Genomic DNA, 10088 nt, shown 5'->3' on the forward strand with positions numbered 1-10088 from the left:
GTGTTGTTCTTGCTATTAATCACAGATGTATTGTGTATACATTTCAAACAAACTCTATTAATCAGCCTGCAATTATTTTTAATTTTGTGTGGTCTATTTCCCCCACAGGCATCTGCGATCAGTTACTTTTCATCCAAAGTGCAGGTCTTTCGGCCTTGTTCCCTGTATGAGTATACGACCTTCGAAAACAGACTGTTGTTTTGTTTGGGGAAAAAAATCTAATTACAGCAGTTAAATGAACTGGAATTAATTAAGTTGTGGGTCCTTGACATTTATAGCTAATTGGTCATATCTATCATAAAAAGAAAAATTGGGCCTTTTATCTCTCTGCTTTATCAACCATGCTAAAAAATCAATAGGGTTTCCAGAAAGGGGTGGGAAGGCTAAGGCTTCCAGAAGCAAGTTTGACCCAGAAGAAAACACTGGACACCATTAAATTATGGCTGGACATTTCTTAGTCAGCTTTGTGAGTCCTCTGGAAAAGAATCATGGACTTTGCATTTTTAAATAGAGACTTTGGAGATAGCCTTGTTTGGGGGCCCCTGAGATGAAGACTTGCTAAACCATGGAAAAGAGGGCTTTCCTCAGTTGTAACTTGTCAGTATCCAATCATTCCTCAACAGCCCTTCCCTTTCATTGTACCACGCTGGGTCCAAGATATATAGCATCAGCCGCGGCCAGGAGACGAGCTCCTCAGAGCCCACGTGAGATTTGTGGAAGGCACACCTGAAGGCACACAAAGTCCATAATTCTTCAGCCTCCCTGTTCCATTCCCTGTGAGTGAAGGAAATAATCTAATAGGGAGTGAGTTCATAGTGTCATTGTGTATGTATTAGTTTGGCAGAAGTGGAGAGAAATATGAAAAGATGAGAAACTTCTGTTTTATTTTTGTGACCCTATAAATCAGCTTTAAACTGCCTTCCAGGAAGACTGGTGCACTTCATATTTCCTTCAGCGATGCATGAGACTATGCTTTTCCCCGAGTTATATTGATGTTATAATTCTTTCTTACAATTTTCCAATCTGATGGGTATATTGTTTTGTTGTTGGGTTAATTTGCATTTCCCTGATGATTAGTGTATTTAGCATCTTTTCATATGTTTGTTGATCATTTGGCAGCATCCATTAGACTTTAAATTATACATTCTTGATGTAGCAGTTCCACTACTGGAAATGCATTCCATAGAAATAGCACCATAATATGTAAGGACATATTTATAGCAGCATTGTTCATAACTGAAACCCAGACACAAAGTCAATGTCCATCAACAGAGAAATGGCTGGCTTAATTATGATGTTTCCATACTATATTAGTCAAGGTTTTCCAGAGAAACAGAACTAATAGGACAGACAGACAGATGATAGATAGATAGATAGATAGATAGATAGATAGATAGATAGATAGATAGATAGACAGACAGACAGACAGACAGACAGATAGATAGACTGACTAAAAGGAATTGGCTTATGCAATTATGGAGGCTGAGAAGTCCCGCAATCTGCCATCTGCAAGTTAGCAAGAAGACCTAGGAAGGGCAGTGGTGTAGTTCCAGCCTGAACCTGAGGGCCTGAAAACCAGGAAAACCAGTGATATAGGTTCCAGTCCAAATCCGAAAGCCTGAGGATCGGGACAGCTGATAATGTAAGTCTCAGTCCAAGGACAGGAGAAGACTGATGTGCCAGCTTGAAAACAGTCAGGTAGAGAGAGCAAATCCTCCCTCACTACTCCTTTGTGTTCATTTTGGGCTTCCGAGAGATTGAATAAGGCCCACCCACACTGGAGAGGGCAATCTGCTTTACTTGATGAACCAATTCAAATATCAGTTTCATCCAGAAAGACCCTTATAGGCACACCCAGGAAAATATGTAGGTACCCTGTGACCCAGTCAACTTGACACTGACAAAATTAGTCATCATGTATACCATGACAGGTCATACAGGCATAAAAAAGAACATATGAGAGCTATACCAGATAATGTGTAAGGGTGTCTCTGTGGTGTTATGAAATGAGTAAAGAAGCAGAAAATAGGTACAATATGGTCTCATTTTTGGAACTCAGAAGGACCCCTTGCCTGGGCCTTGTGCGTTACAGGGCTCTGTGCTGGCCCTTTTCCAGGTATATCCCTCCCCACAGAGTGGATATGTGTAGAGCTCATGGGCTGCACCCATGCCGGGGACACTGTGCCTCTATGCAGATCTTGGGACCCTGCAATTTCTTGCCCAAACATCTCTGAACCCATTGCCAAGTTCTGCATGGACCTCTTCCTTTGGTGTTTCCTCTCAAGGGCAACCATGCTGGGTTACATACCCCTGGGCCCAAAGGGAGACCAAAGGATGGCTTTTTGTGAAGAGTATGGATGGAGCTTGAACTTGCAGGCTGTGGTGTCCATGTGGGTGTGCACAAGGTCCCTTGCTGTGAAGGATGGAGAGAGGGGTAAGAAGAGAAGAAGGAAGCCATAAGCTGAGGGTCTGCATTTGTATTCTTGCCCCAGTCCCACAGATGTGAAGGGCAGGCCACCATAGACATGGTGCACTGGGTCACTAACCAGGACACCCCAAGCAAACATTGATGGGAAGGCATTTAACGTTGCTGCCCAATTGGTGTCAGGTTTCACACAAATGTATGGTTCTTTTTCTGTTCAATCTGCAGACAGAGGAGATTGTCCCCAGCTGGGAGGTCTTAAGAACATTTCACACCCCCACCTCCAAGCAGAACAGTTGTCCCTCCAAAGAGAAAGCAGACACAGAGTCGTCTGCCTCTGCAGTTAGTCCTTCCTCGGACAGGCACAACCGCAACTAGATGATAAGCAACGCAAAGCAGATGTTTCTGGGCCCACCAGAACTGCGAGACCAAAGCAGCATGGGAAATGCTCGAGAAAGTCCAGCTCAGCCCCAGAACACGTTTCTTACCCACCTGGTGGAAGACTGGGTTGCTCATCAGGACCACTGTGACATGTAAGTTTGCCCAATGCAGGACACACATTGCTCACTCCAGACAACAAGTCCATGTGTCAAAAGAACCATCGTATGTGTGTTTTTATGCAGATACATGGACAAGGTGGTTCCCGCATGAAGATTAGAGTTGAGATCTTGACCAAGAATGGGAAAATCCGGATAGAAACTATCTCCTCTAGACTCAATTTTAATGAGATCTTTTTTGGTCTGAATATGCTTCATATAAATACTTGTTAAAGTTCCATAGAAAAAGATGTCCTCAATATCTTATGTTTTACTCAAATGCTTCATATATTTATTTGGGCTTACAGATGTGGAAACTATTTTAAGTTATCACATAATTATAAAATGTTTTAGTTGGAATGAACCATTTAGTTCAATAATTTTTCAAAGTTTTTAAAAATCTTTACTCAAAGCAAAAGTAAAACTGATAAAAGCTGAGCTGACTTATCTGAATTAGAGCTGGGGATTTCTGTCTCCACTCACTGGCTCCCCCTGCCCCATCCCCCTGTGAAGATGTCTGGGGAAGTGGGGAGAAGCGATGTTGTCACTAAATCTCTTGATTTCCTTGAGCCAAGTTTAAATACCACCGATCAAGTTTCTTCTTATTTTAGATAAACAAACTGAGTCCTTAGAGTGTAATCTTTAAAAGGAAGTAAAGATTTATTATTGTTCAAAATATATGAAATAGTAGGCTATAAATATAATCATAGCAACAATAGCACTTTATGAGCACTTACTGTATTCCAGGCACTGTACCAAACATCTTACCTCTATTATCTCACATAATCCTCTTAACAAGCCAATGAGATAGATACTAATACTATCCCTGTTTTCACATGAGGAAACTGAGGCTTAAGCACCAACAGGTGAAAGTGCCTGAGTTCAGATCTATGGACCCTGATCCTCTCCTGTGTACAGCAGAGTTTCTCAGCTGAGGCATCACTGACATTTGGAACCAGATAACTATTTGTTGTGGGGCACTGGCCTGTGCATTGTAGAACGGTTAGCAGCAGCCCTGGCCTCTGCCCACTGTTGGTAGCCTCCTCTCACTTATGATGATCAAAAATGTCTTCAGACACTGCCAAATGTCCCCTGGAGGACAAAATCACCCCCAGCTGTAAGCACTGGTTGACAGCTAGATTAAGTATTCATAAAATTATTTTATAGAAAGCTGTCTCCACATGGCTGCCCAAATGGACCCATAACATGGACCAACTAATTAGGTGATAGACAGCCTCACACAATAGTCACTTGGGAAATCATTGATGAAAGACTTTTGTCTCAGGGACCCGAACAACAAGCTGATTTACTGCATAGTTCCCCTTTTAGACTGTCACTGTGGTGACCCATAAGCACTGGTCTAACTGTGCCATTTGTAATAATTATTTTTGACAAAATTATGCCCGGAATGGGGTAGCTCCAGGTTATGGGATCCTGGAGATGATTCCATTAAAGGGTCCACTTTAGAAATAGGCATACCAATTTTTTTTTTTTTTTTTTTGACAGCTGGCCTGTACAGGAATCCAGACCCTTGACCCTGGTGCTATAACACCACACTCTAACCAACTGAGCAACCAGCCAGCCCTTTTCTTAAAATTTATTTTTATTTACTTATTCATTTTATTTATGGTAGCTGGCCAGTACAGAGATTTAAACCCTTGACCTTGGGAATACAAAACTTCTATGAATACAAAATTAGGCTCAGGGCTTGGAGGTGGTCAGGTAAGTGAGGGGCCCCCAAGCTTCTGTTTCCTTTGCTTCACAGTAGATCACCTCTGCATGCGTAGGAAAGGTCTTAGGATTCTGTCTGTTTTATTCTCACTCAGGAAGGCTCAACTCTTTGGGGTAGACACTTAGCATTCTTCCCCATTCAGGTAGCATAACCATTTTCTCTTTTATCACAGTTATGCTATGTCAGGGTGATGGAGGCTTCCTCGCTGCACCAAGATTTATGTGATCTTGTCCGAAAATACGCTATCCAAATTATGGAATGACTTTTTCTTGCTTAGTAGCAATTTAATATTGCTCACAGAAAGTAAAATGGAGCAAATACTTGAAAAAGTGAGTTCCGTTTCCCTGCTGGAAGTCACACTGCAGGTTTGAAGTAGCCGACTTTCTGACCATTAAGAAGAATTACGTTTTGCTACACTGCTCATAAAGCGTCCTGCAGAAGTTTTCTAATCAATAACCTTTCCTTCACTTTATTAAATACAGAAAATGATTGGGGAGAAAAATCAACTTGATAAACTACAGTAATAATTTAGTTTGCCTTCTTTAAAATTTCTTACCCAGGAGGCAAGAGTAAAACTATGGTCAAAACATTGGTGAAAAGAATAGATTATGGTAAGGAGGAAAGGCGGCCTGTCCCATAATGTGATGCAGGGCTCCCCTTCCTTTCCCTCTCTGTGTTAGGCTCCATTTTCCTTTCATTTCTGTGTTAGGAAAAACATGAAGACATCAAGCTGCAAAATCACAGCAACTGAGTAATGCTTCCCCGTCTCCCCTTCTTCCTCTGTGGCCTCTGAGAATCACTCATAGTAGAGGATAAATAGATGTTGGTTTCTAAAAGCACCTCTGAACAGATCCCTTGGAGTTACCCCACCACCTCAGAGAGCGGATGCCCTCACCACCCAGGGCATACTTTCTCCCAGCCCCTGGGAGTGTTGGCAGATGACACAGTGCCCGGCGGCTCCTTTCTCCAGAGCAGTTTCCTTGGTCAAACGTGTATCCATTTGCTAGGGCTGCCATAACAAAATGCCACAGACTGGGTGGCTGAAACAACCGAAACTTATTTCCTTACAGTTCTGGAGGCTGGAAGTCCAAGATCAAGGTGTCAGCAGGGTTGGTTTAATTCTGGGCCTCTCTCCGTGCCTTGCAGATGGCCGTCATCTCTCTGTGTCTCCACATGGTCTTCCTCTGTGTGTATCTGTGTCCAAATTTCCTCTTCTTATAAGGACACCGGTCACACTGGATTAGAATCTACGCTAATAACCTCATTGTAATTTAACTACTTCTTTAAAGATCGTGTCTCCAAATATAGTCCCATTCTGAGGTAATAGAGGTTAGGACTTCAACATAGGAATTTGGGGCTGGGGACTCAGTTCGGCATCTAACAAGGACCGTCCTTATTTTAGTAGAAGGATGTCAGGTTTTCAGGGATTATATGTCCTGAACAATCTGCTAAGGAACACAGCCAGCTGCCTCTAACTGATAAACTGCAATACGGTCTCTTTTCAGCCATTCTTAGAAGACAGTTCTTCTAGTATAGACTGTCTTGTAGTTTCAGAGTTGACATTATAGAACAAGCTTGAAGAAAGCACTGCTTGTATTATTTTCTTTAAAGATATGAATTATGGACATATGATAACATCTTAAATATTCTTCTGGTTATCTACGTTAGTTATCTCTTTAAAGACCCTGCCTCCAACTACAGTCACATTTGCACAGGGGGGGAGGACTTCAACATATGAACGCGAGAGGGGCACAATTCAGTGGGAGATGGGATCTTCAAAGACGTAGTTAAGTTAAACCGAGCTTATTACGGTAGGTCCTAATCTAGTCCATAACACAAGGTAAGTGGCTGCCACAGGGTTCAAAAGGCCTCCAGGTCTGACCAACTCCATGGTCCCGTGATCTGTGCCTCAGAGCACCCCGTGGGAGAGGCTGAAGCTTGTCTGCACCTGCAACCACATCCTTGCTTTGCTTCTGTTCCTTGTCCTATCTGGCTCCCCTTACTTCCTTTCTCCTGAAAGCTCTTCCCCAACAAATATCCCTCACAAGAATCCCCATCTCAGGCTCTGCTTCTTCCTTTTTTTTTTTTTGTCTTTTTCGTGACCGCGCTCAGCCAGTGAGTGCACCGGCCATTCCTATATAGGATCCGAACCCGCGGCGGGAGCGTCGCTGCGCTCCCAGCGCCGCACTCTCCCCAGTGCGCCGCCAGGCGCTCGGCCCCCAGGCTCTGCTTCTAGGGAACCTAAAAAGCATGCTCTTTTATCACTGATTGGAATTTTAGAATCCAGCCATGAGTCCAACTTGCTATTTGACCTTGGGCAACCTGAGCATAATCTTCCTCACCTGTAAAATGACAGTGGTGGATTAGATGACCTCTACAGTTCCTGCCGGCTCCCAGGGGCACCACATCTCTGAAACTACCCTGCTCGGTGCCCCTTTATTTCTGTTGTAACTAATGCATCCAATGCAGATCCTATCTTTATAGAACTGGAGCCCTTAGCTGACACCAACTCCCTATTCCTACATTTTCCTCCTATTTTAAATGGTTAAACAAGGGAAAAGATAATAAACAGCGACAGAATTGTCACCACCAGGATGCCATCCCCCAGAACCTTCCCCATGCCTTCTTCCCCGTCTTGACCAGACTTTGGGTGGCAGCATTGTATATGCTCAAATCTGTAACTGGCAAAAGAATCTCTTAAAAACTATTAAATAACCAATAGCACAGGAACATTTGTTTATCAGTTCAGTGAAACCAGTTTCTTGCCCTCATCTTGCGTTTGAAACAAATCACTGAAGGTAACTTGGCCACTAGATGAAGTTTCGGATTTCATTGACACTGAAAAGTCAATAATAGGAGACACCACTATTTTGTGTACCACTAAAGAAAAAGAAACAAAAGACCACCAATTCCCACTCAGACATGATGCGTTCTTATCAGTTAGAATTTTTCATCCTAATAAAAGAGAATATTTTATCCCTGTGAAATGAACTAGATTCATGTAAGCATATATATATGTATATTTTATCATCGATCACTCTTATACATTAGAAAAGGAAAATACCCAGGCAAATCATTTAAGGTATTTTTAAACTTCTTCGCAATTAGCATTTAATTCTGAATCACTTTCAGCTCCGTGTTATCAGGGACTGTCTCAATATTATCTTTTGGACAGGAGCATGGGTCATGCAGCATTTCTTAAAATGTCTATGGGATTTTCTTCCAAACCACTGACACCATTATATAAACCATTTTGGTTTATTTCTTTTTATTATGGAGAATTCTGAACAAATAAAAAAGCAGCAGAGTAGAATAATGAACCACACTCCTGAGTCCCTGTCACCCAACAACCATCAGCCATGGTCATTCCCAACCACACCCTTGTCCGCTTTCTCTCCCCATTTGTTTGACACATATGACACATTATTCCATATGACATGCCATTCGGACATATGTCTGACATGTTACTCATCCATAAATCTTTCAGTATGTATCTTAAAAGATAGGATTATTTTAAACATAACCATGCCTTTTCAAACCTAAAGAAAATTAATAAATCTTTAACATTATCAACTATCCAAGCAATGTTCAAAGTTCTAATTATATCCTAAATTAAAAAAAAAATTTTTTTAAATGAGGATCCAAATAAAGTACACTCATAGTGGTTTATTGGAACGTCTTTTAATTTTACCTTAATCTGCAGATTCCTCCTTATTCTCTGTCTTTTTCTTGCTTGCAGTTTGTTTGTTAAAGAAACTGTATGTTTGCTCACGCAGAGTTTGTCACTATCTGAATTTTGTTGATTTCATCCCTGTGGTGCGATTTTAAAAATCCCTTTGTCCCTTGTATTTCCAGAATTTTTTTTTTTTTTTTTTTTTTTTACCTGGAGGCTTGATCTCAGACAGGTTTGATGTTCTTGGCAGAAATACTTCTAGATAGTGTTGAGTTCTTCCATCAGTAGGCACATCATGCCTGGTTGCCTCTTCTTGTGATGTTAGCAGCCATTGATGTTCAGTGCCAAGATCCATCAGTTCACTAGCAGTTGCAAAAAAGGTGATATTCCAATTCTGTAATTCTTCACTTAATGGCAGGAAAGTTTCTACAAAGAGAAACTTTCTCTCATCTATCAATCCTCCAAGTTTTAATACATACACCAGACAGCGGTGCCCATTTCATCACTGTCTCCTGCCACGGCAATTGAAGTAGAGTTGTTGGCATGCATTTAGAAGCTGTGTGGTAAGATAAGAATTGTTTCTTTAAGAGATTACACTTGTCACTGAGAGGACTCACGTGGAGAGCAGCGTGAGAGCTGAGAACGGATGACGCACGTCTTCCAGTCCACACTCTGTTCCAGATGGGTGTGTGTGTGCATGTGTTTGCCAAATGTGTGTAATGGAACTCACATAAGTTAAATGCAAATATGGTGTATAATGTTACATATTTTGTTATATTATAGTGGTAATTTCTATGGAATAAGGGTACTTCAAAAAGTTTATGGAAAAATGGAATTAAAAGATAAGATGACTCTTTCCATGCACTTTTTGAAGTACCCTTGCAGAGATTTCTCTCTCTAGATTATAAACGCACGTAGTTTTAATCGTCCTCGAACTCCTCAAAGTCAAGATTCTGCAAAGCAATTTGCCTTGAATCTCTCTTTCTCACCTCCTTTTCTGTTGAGCAGTCTTTAGTAGTGTTCTCCCAGCCAAAACCAAGATAAGAGCCCTGTGCAAACAGTTCCTGGCCGTAGTAGCTGAGGACTCTCTTCTCTACTGTATTCTAAACAGTATTTCTATAGTCCTACGTTCCTCAGAACACCCAAGCAAAGTAATTATTATTCACCCTTTTTACACAGGAAAACAGCAAGTTTGAGAGATAGAAAGTGACTGACCCTTGGGAAAAGAGTTGCAGGGTTGATTTTTTCCTTTTATTTCCCCCAAACTCTGTCTAGTATCACATTTTTAGTATAACATTTTTAATGAAGTTGAACATGCAAACAGACAGGTACATAAATCAGCCAGTGAATTTTCACAAAATAAACACAACCGTGTTCCCAGACACCAGCTCAAGAAAAAGAACGTGAGGATCCCAGAAGCTCCCACATGTCCCATTCCGTCACTACCTCACCTAACGGTAACCACGACCTACACTTCTAATGGAATGGATTCCTTTTATCTATTTTTGAACTTCCCATACATGCAATCATACCAAATGTACTATTTTGTGTTTGGCTTCTTTTATATAATATTATATCATGAGATTTATCCAGCCAGGAACTATAGTTCCCAGGCCCTCTTGCAGCTAGGTGGGCCCAAGTGACTAGTTTTGGCCACTGGAATGTGAGGGGAAGTGAGATGTGTGGCTACCTGGCCCGGGTGGTTGAGAATCAGATGTGCCTTCT

Source organism: Cynocephalus volans, chromosome 1 (assembly GCF_027409185.1).
Source record: "Cynocephalus volans isolate mCynVol1 chromosome 1, mCynVol1.pri, whole genome shotgun sequence".
Classification (NCBI taxonomy): Eukaryota; Metazoa; Chordata; class Mammalia; order Dermoptera; family Cynocephalidae; genus Cynocephalus; species Cynocephalus volans.